The sequence below is a fragment of the Ricinus communis genome, chromosome 7 (genome assembly GCF_019578655.1).
Source record: "Ricinus communis isolate WT05 ecotype wild-type chromosome 7, ASM1957865v1, whole genome shotgun sequence".
Taxonomy (NCBI): domain Eukaryota; kingdom Viridiplantae; phylum Streptophyta; class Magnoliopsida; order Malpighiales; family Euphorbiaceae; genus Ricinus; species Ricinus communis.
In genome coordinates this window covers 14,570,320-14,579,775 of record NC_063262.1, presented here as the reverse complement: position 1 = coordinate 14,579,775, position 9,456 = coordinate 14,570,320, and the positions used below count along the sequence as shown (strand labels likewise).

General features: G+C 38.9%; 1 pseudogene; it reads right to left on the bottom strand.

Annotated features, from left to right (window-relative positions):
* Positions 1-4,245: 4,245 nt before the first annotated feature.
* Positions 4,246-8,906, bottom strand: LOC125370519 (annotated as a pseudogene).
* Between the last annotated feature and the right edge of the window lie 550 nt (positions 8,907-9,456).

The window sequence follows — 9,456 nt, the reverse complement described above, 5'->3', positions numbered from 1 at the left end:
AGGGTGCTTTCTTGGATTTCATATGTATCATAACTCATTAGTTATTGGGGTGTATGGTTGCTAAGATGATGATTTCCTATCACATTCCCGCTTAGATTAATCGAAAGCAACATGAATTCTCCCTGACGCGTGTGGATTTGCGACTCCTCTTGCTTGATCATCAAGTCACGCTCAAATGCCACCGGTCAAGCTTGTCAATTACATTCCCATGATTCCTTACGCCAATCCTTGTGTCATCAGGAGTCCTCATGCCTAGAGGAACATGGAATGATGGAGATCCGAATGGTGCAAATACTGAATTGGAATATTGGGACGTGCCTCGATCCTCATCGTTCTCTCTTTCCTCTAAAAGAATCATCCGCGATCATTCGGAGAATGATATCAATACTCAATCAACTAATTTTATTTCTTCCTATTTGTCCAAGCATTGGATCTGTGCCTATGATTGTCACTTGGATTAACTCGTGTTTATGCTCGCCAAATAAAAGCAAACCATCACACTATATAGGGATTAGAAAGAGACGCACAAGAGAAACGAACAAAAGCAGAAAATAGGCAGGATTTTAGATTTGATAAAGAAATAAATCAAAAGTTCTTTATTCTTTTCCATATGGCTAAATGTAAGGATCAAATCAAATTGGAAACACAATGGTACATAAAGAAAGAGCGAACGTGACCAATAAGTCTAGGTTCGCTAGCGCAAATTTAGACAAGTCCGTAAAGTTCTTGAAAAAACCCATAACTTAATTTTCCTTTAATGTAAAAGAATGCAATAATATGCTCACTAGCCTCAAATCGGTTGCATGCGGTTTTCATAGTGCGAAAGCCCTTATTCCATAAGAAGAAGAAACTAGAAGTTAAATATGAATAAATAAATAAATAAAGATGAATAAACTAAAGTCAAATCAAGAACTAGAGATAAGTTGACTAGTTAACAACACTGGTATTCGCAAATTTTATGAGCCAGCTTAACGAAAATAGAAGGATAGGCTTTCTAATTTCTCTCTATTCTTCTTCTCTATAGATGAATAAACTAAAGTCAAATCAAGAACCGAAGAGAAATTGACCGGTTAACAACTGTGGTATTCCTAAATTTTATAGCCAGCTTAATGAAAATAGGGGAAATTCGTTTGGGCATACCTAATAACACTTCAGCCCAAATTAATTCATTATATGCATCCCAAATATCAAAACGGGTGCATTCCCACTTAGATTAATTGAAAGCAACATGATTTCTCCCTTACGCCCATGGATTTGCATCTCGTCCTGCTTGATCGTCAAGCTAAGCCCTAATGCCACCAGTCAAGCTTCTCAGTTGCATTCCCATGATTCCTTATGCCAGTCCTTATGTCATCAGGAGTCTGCGTGCCTAGAAGGACAAGGAATGATGGAGATCCCAATGGTGCAAATCTTGAATTGAAATATTATAGCATGCCTTAATTCTAGTCGTTCCTCTTTCCTCGAAAAGATTCATTCGCGATCATTTGAAGAATGACATCAATAGTTGATCAACTAATTTTCCTTATTTGCATTTGTCCAAGCATTGAATTGGTGCCTATAATTGCCGCTTCAAATGCTTTCACTCAACATTCGTGTTTATGCTCGCAAAATAAAACCAAACCATCACACTAGAAAGAGATTATAAAGAGACACACAAAAAAAACAAACAAAATGAGAACATAGGTAGGATTTTAGATCCAATAAGGAAAGAAATCACAAGTTCCTCGTTCTCTTCCATATGGCTAAGCATAAGGATCAAATCGAGTTATTAATACGATAAGGAAAGAAATCATAAGTTCTTTGTTCTCTTCCATATGGCTAAGCGTAAAGATCAAATCGAATATATTTAAACACATGGGTAGACAAAGAATACAAAAGAATGAAAGGAGGTGAGTCTTGATAAGCCCACAAATTTCTTGAAAGAATCCATAGCTTAATTTCTAGCAACATTAGTACAACTACCGCTATCCATAATAATATTACATACCTTGCCTTGTACTTGGCATCTTGTGTGGAAAATGTTGTCCCTTTGCTGCCCTAAAGTATCTTCTTCACTTACTTGCACATTGAGTGTGCACCTAGTGACCAAAATTTGCCTTTCACTAGATCTTCAATGCCATCATCGTTGCAATCCTCTAATGGTGGCATGTCATCTCCTTCCTCTACTTCACTCTCGGATACTATCTCTCCATAGTCAAACGTCACCATCATATGCTTATTAGGACACTAGGAAGCAATATGCCCTCTCCCCTTACACTTAAAGCACTTGATGTCTCTTGCTTTCTCCTTACTAGGTTCGGTTTGGCTAACTCCTTTGCTGCCCACCATTTGATTATTTTTATTGACTTCCTTGGTAGCCCCTTCTTCACTCTTTTTGTTATATTTTCCAAGCATTAGACCAATTAGACCTATTACTAGGAACCCCTCTAAACTCACTCCTAACTGCACCCCTAGCTTTTAATTGCTTTTCCACCCTAATGGCAAGGTGAACAAGCTCCTTAAGCTCCACATAATTTTGAAGCTCCACCCTATCCGCCACATCTCGATTAAGACCTCCAAGAAAACGTGCCATGGTGGTCTCTCTATCTTCATTCAAATATGCTCGAGCCATTAGTAGCTCATTTCCTTATAATAATCCTCTACACATTGTGTGCCTTGCTTCAAATTTTGAAGCTTTTAATGGATCTCCCTATTAAAGTACCTAGGCACAAACCTCCTCCTCATGATGGTTCTGAGCTCACACCAAGTACAAATAGGCTCTTCCAAATTTCTTCCCGTACTAGTCATTAATTGATCCTACCACACCAAAATGTACTCACTAAACTGAGTAACCACCTTCTTCAATTATTTCTCCTCAAAATATTTATAGTAATAAAAAAGAAGATCAATTCTCTTTTCCCATTCTATATAAGCCTTCGTGTCTGTCCTTCTAATGAATGGAGGAATTCTAAGCTTAATGCTACTCAGATTCCCATCTACCTCATCCTCGTACCCTCTCAATTCAGCAAGTCTATTACCTTTTCCTCTTCCATAGCCTCGGCCTCTCCTATTTTCTCTACCATAGCCTCGGCCAAAGCCTTCAAACTCCTCCACATCAACGTACTCTTCCTCCTCATACTCATCCACCACACTACCACCAAGCTGCCTATTATGTTGAGCAACTTGTGGCCTAGCTCCCTTTTGCTCCTTATCATGCCTTTGGTTGTCATTCATGTCCGATCTTTACATCACCCTCTTTAAGGCTTCATTAATGTTTGCAAGGGTGTTATTAACCCTCTCATTTTGCCCCATTTGTGCCTTTGAAATCCTATGTGCGAGTGATTTTGAGTCATCACTCATTTTTCCTTCACTTGACATATATATGTTTTTTTTATTCCTGCAAAAAAAGGTTAGTGCAAATAGAGAAATAGGGCCTGTTAAGAACCTCCAAGGATTAGAACCACGAACCCTAATGATTATGAACCCGTGAATTACTATCTTAGAAACCCAAGAACAAATTAAGTTTCAAAACCCAAGAACCGCTTAAATCAGATTGCAAGGTATGGTTGATCAAGATCAGAACCTAAAGAAAACTAAGTTCTTTAAACCCTAACCCTTAACACGCCACAAGGATAGATCAATTCCTTGATAAGTGGTTTATGCATTCAACAAGAATTCAAGAATTCAAGCAAATATGCAAAGGAAACAACTACTATATTTTTATCAAAATTCGAATTTTCTAAAACACAACTTAAGGGGCGTTTTTATAGCCACCTAACATAATAAACCCTAGTAAAACTATTAACCCTAGCTGCCACATAAGAAAAATAGGCAATAACATTGTTCTGAACTTAAAGAAGAGATTTCAGCCCAAATATTAACCCACATTAGTCTTCATGTATTTGGACTTGCAAAACATTAAATAAAGCTCATTCAGATGTGTCTTTACTTAGGCCTATCCTAGCATGACCAATTGGGCTTCCTTGACTAGCCCGATCTTGCATATAGCCAATTAAGGCTTCTTGTAGCTTCTTGGACCTTGACCTTGTAATTGGGCCTTGTAGCATGCTCAATGGATCCTTAGCTTTATCTTTGGTTTTCTTGTTGTCCTCTCCATCAAGTCCATCTTTAAGCTTGGCCATGTCCATATCATTCCCTCCTTCTTTAGGATGATTCGTCCTCGAATCAAGTTCATCACCTACATCAAAAGGACTCAAATCAGCTACATTAAATGTACCACTCACATTATACTCACCTTTCAAATCAATCTTGTAGGCATTGTCATTGATCCTCTCAAGGACTTGAAATGGACCATCACCCCTCGGACTTAGTTTAGACTTTCTTTGATTTGGGAACCTTTCTTTGCGAAAATGCACCCAAACCCAATCTCCAGGTTGGAATACCATTGGAATTCGTCCTTTATTAACCCTCTCGGCCACTTTTGCATTTTGCTTCTCAATTCTCTCTTTAACTTGTTTGTGTAGCTTTTTAACCAAATCTGCCTTAGAAGAACCTTCAACACTAACAAGCTTGTTAAGAGGCAAAGGAATCAAATCAATAGGAGTTAAAGGATTAAAACCATATACAATTTCAAATGGTGAAGTGTGTGTAGTGCTATGAACAGCTCTATTATATGCAAATTCAACATATGGCAATAAATCCTCCCAAGATTTTAAATTCCTAGAAATCAAAGCACGAAGCAATTGAATCAAAGTCCTATTCACAACTTCAGTTTGTCCATCTGTGGATGGCAAGTAGTAGAATAAAGCAATTTAGTTCCTAACTTACCCCATAACACACGCCAAAAGTGACTTAGAAATTTAACATCTCTATCACTAACAATGGTCTTAGGTACTCCATGCAAACGCACAACTTCTCTTAGAAACAAATCAGCAATATGGACAGCATCATCACTTTTATGGCAAGGGATAAAGTGAGCCATTTTACTAAACCTATCCACAACAACAAATATACTATCTCTACCTTTCCTAGATCTCGGCAAACCAAGCACAAAGTCCATAGACAAATCTGTCCAAGGAACATCAGGAATAGGTAAAGGTGTATATAACCCATGGGGTTGCAGTTTGGACTTAGCTTTCAAACACACAATGCATTGACCACAAATTGTATGCACATCACGTTTCATGCATGGTCAATAAAAATGCTCAATCAGAATATCATAAGTCTTTTGCACCCCAAAATGACCCATTAAACCGCCCCCATGTGCTTCCCTAACCAATACAGCCCGCAAAGAACAATTAGGAATACAAAGGCGATTTTTCTTGAAAAGAAATCCCTCAAACGCATAAAAATCAGCAGAAACAGCCCCATTAGCACAAGTTGTAAACATGCCGCTGAAATCATTATCACTCACATACAACTCTTTTATGAACTCGAAGCCCAGCAATTTAGAATCAAGAGTAGTAAGTAAAGCATACCTTCGAGATAGTGCATCAGCAACCACATTCTCCTTACCTTTCTTGTATTTGATCACATATGGGAATGTCTCAATGAACTCCATCCACTTAGCATGTCTTCGGTTCAGTTTGTCTTGCCCCTTGAGATGCTTCAAACTCTCATGATCCGTGTGGATGACAAATTCTTTGGGCCATAAATAGTGTTGCCATGTTTGCAAGGCCCGAACCAAAGCATAGAGTTCTTTGTCATAGGTTGGGTACCGAAGGGCTGCTCCATTTAGTTTTTCACTAAAATAGCATATAGGTCTGCCTTCTTGCATCAAAATAGCCCCAATCCCAATGCCACTAGCATCACACTCAATCTCAAAGGTTTTGTCAAAGTTAGGTAAAACCAACAAAGGAGCAGCACACAACTTATCTTTAAGCATATTAAAAGCATGTTCTTGTGCATCACCCCAAGTAAACCCAACATTTTTCTTGACAATTTCATTCAAAGGTGCAGCTATACTACTAAAGTCCTTAATGAACCTCCTATAGAAACTAGCCAAGCCATGAAAACTCCTAACTTGGCTAATGTTTTTAGGTGTTGGCCACTCCCTAATTGCTTTCACTTTCTCCACATCAACCTCGAGCCCCTTTGAACTAATAACAAAACCAAGGAAATTAACTTTATCCATGCAAAAAGCACACTTTTTCAAATTGGCATACAATTTTTCTACCCTAAGAATGTTTAGAACCCTACGCACATGCATGACATGATCATCAATGGACTTGGAATAAACTAAGATATCATCAAAATACACAACCACAAATTTACCAAGACACTCCACGCAAGACATGGTTCATCAACCTCATAAAAGTACTAGGTGCATTTGTAAGCCCAAACGGCATAACTAACCACTCATATAGACCATATTTAGTCTTAAAAGCCGTTTTCCACTCATCACCAGTTTTCATGCAAATTTGATAATAACCAGAACGCAAATCAATCTTAGTAAACAAACATGCACCATGCAACTCATCAAGCATATCATCTAACCTAGGAATGGGATGACGATACTTTACCGTTATTTTATTGATTGCACGGCAGTCCACACACATTCTCCATGTGCCATCCTTCTTTGGAAACAAAATCACTGGAACCGCACAAGGACTTAAGCTCTCACGCACATACCCCTTTGACATCAGTTCTTCCACTTGCCTTTGAAGCTCCTTTGTCTCCTCTGGATTACTTCTATAGGCTGGTCTATTTGGTATGGAAGCCCCGGGTATGAAGTCTATTTGATGTTCTATCCCTCTTTGAGGAGGTAATCCACTTGGCATTTCCTCAGGAAAGACATCAGCAAATTCCTGCAAAAGATTAGCAAACACACTCGGCAAGGAAAGATCAAGTTCAGTAGTGTTCAAATATACATCTTTATAAGTAACAACAAATAACATCCGACTTGAATGAAATGCATGCCTAACTTCACTTTCCCTAGCCAAAAAACTACCCTTTGCCTTTGTTTTCTCTTTAGGCTGAATCTCACCCTTTGGGTTTTCATGTTCCTTTTTGTTATTTTCAGCCTCACGCCTCTCTCTTTCCAACTTACATTGGTCATCATACACTTCCTTAGGAGAAAGAGGTGTCAAAGTAACTTTTCTCCCATCCTTCACAAATGAGTACCTATTTAGAAAGCCATCATGGAAGGCCCTCGTATCAAATTCCCATGGCCTACCTAACAAGATATGGCCAGCATGCATTGGCACTACATCACATAGCGCCTCATCCGAATATCTACCAATTGTGAAAGGTACAACAACTTGCTTATTCACTTTGATCTCACCACAATTATTTAACCATAACAATTTATAAGGTCTAGGATGTGGAATTAGATTTAAACCCAATTTTTCAACCATTAAAGTGCTAGCAACATTTGTACAACTACCACCATCAATAATAACAAGACAAGTCTTACCTTGTACATGGCATCTTGTGTGGAAAATGTTGTCTCTTTGCTGCTCCAAGGTATCATCTTCCTTCATTTGAACACTTAGTGCGCGCCTAGCCACCAAGAGCTCACCTCCCATAGGACCCTCAATGCAATCATCGCTGCCGTCTTCCAATTGTGATATCTCATCATCATTATCACTCTCTTCACTTGCTGTTTCAATCTCCCCATGGTCTCTAGCCACCATTGCCCGCTTGTTTGGACATTGTGAAGCAATATGGCCACGCCCCAAGCATTTGAAACACTTGATGTCTCTATTCTTTTCTTTGTTAATTTCGGGTTTAGATGTGTCTTTATTGCCTGAAATGCTTTTCCCTTTGTTGTCATTGGGAATAACCTTATCATCACCTTTCTTACCTCCTTTCCAAGAATTAGACCAATGTGGCCTCCCACTCGAAGTGCCCTTATATTCAAACCTTGCTGTCCCTCTAGGTTTTAGTTGCTTTTCCACCTTAATTGCAAGGTGAACTAACTCCTCAAGCTCCACATAATGTTGCAACTCTACCCTATCAGCAATCTCCTTATTAAGCCCACCAATGAATCATGCCATGGTAGCTTCTCTATCCTCATCCAAATCAGCCCTAGTCATGAGCATTTCCATCTCCTTATAAAAATCCTCAACACTCCTTGTACCTTGCCTCAAAGATTGGAGTCTTTGATGTAACTCCCTATGGTAATGTCTGGGTACAAAACGCCTTCTCATGATAGTTTTGAGTGCAATCCAACTACCAATAGGCTCTTCCATGTTCCTCCTCCTACTAACCACCAACTGATCCCACCAAACTATAGCATAGTCACTAAATTGGGTAACCACCAATTTCACCTTTTTCTCCTCCGAAAGTTATGGCAATCAAAGATAAGGTCAACTCGCTTTTCCCACTCCAAATATGCCTCCGGATCAGTTTTTCCCAAGAAGGTAGGAATACTAAGTTTGATACTACCTAAGTTCCTATCAACATCATCAAAGTTCCCATAACCACCAAACTCACCACCAAAGTGTCCTCTACCTCTACCAAGATTTTGGTATCTCCTAGCTCCTCTACCCAGGCCTCTACCAACCCCACCATAGGCTGCATTATCATACTCCTCAAAACCCTCATCAAAGTCATCCTCATTCACCCCAATTGGCTGCCCATGATTACCTTGCACATTCCCTCCTTCATCAAGCCTATTTCCCAGACCTCGGGCAAGTGCATTAATTTGGTCCATAATGGCTTGTTGATTGGTTGCCATTTCCCTTCGTTGGGCTGCCATGTCAAGTTGCAACCTCTCCATTTGCTCATTCATATTTCTTATGCTTCGTTGCACCCTCTCATTTTCATGCATTTGTGCTATGGGTATACCGGTAGTTGGCATATTATTACCTCCACTAGAACCACTTGACATGCTGCAATAAGAGTTAGTATGCAATAAAGAAAAAAAAATAAATCGAAGGAAATTAAGGACCTCACCAACACTCCCTCACGTGTTTACTCTCAATTAATGGGGATGGTCACTCGTGTTTCGCACAATCAAGAATGATCACACAAGGCTGAAAACTCACACCACTCAGCTTGTTTTCAAGGATTCTTATGTGAATCAATAACCACACATCAAGTTATTTCACTATGCTTGTAATGCACCAAGAATTATGATCTAAAAAGCTTAGTTGAGGCAAAAACGCAAAAGTCAAGAAAATTAAACAATTAGTCACGCTTTCAATAAAATTAGGACTGCAAACAAGCGAAAACTTCAAACGGATGCAAATGACATATGAAGAAACAATCTAGATGTAAGAAACAAGAAAGATACAGTTCAGCTTGAAATAGGAAAAAGAAGGAACGGATTTAGGAAGCAAAAATCACAAAGAAGGTTGATCAAGAAAGAAGGTTACCTCTTTATGCTTTAAATGTGTCAAATCTGCCCAAACTCAAAAGACACACAAAGAGGAGAATAAATGAAGGACAAAAACGAATTTAGAGCTGAATCAATTCAAATAAGATGGTATGTATAGGGCTCAGGTCATTGGAATTTAATGTCCCTTTGAATCTTCCCAAACAGCCACCAAATCCTTATTTATGTAGGATTGT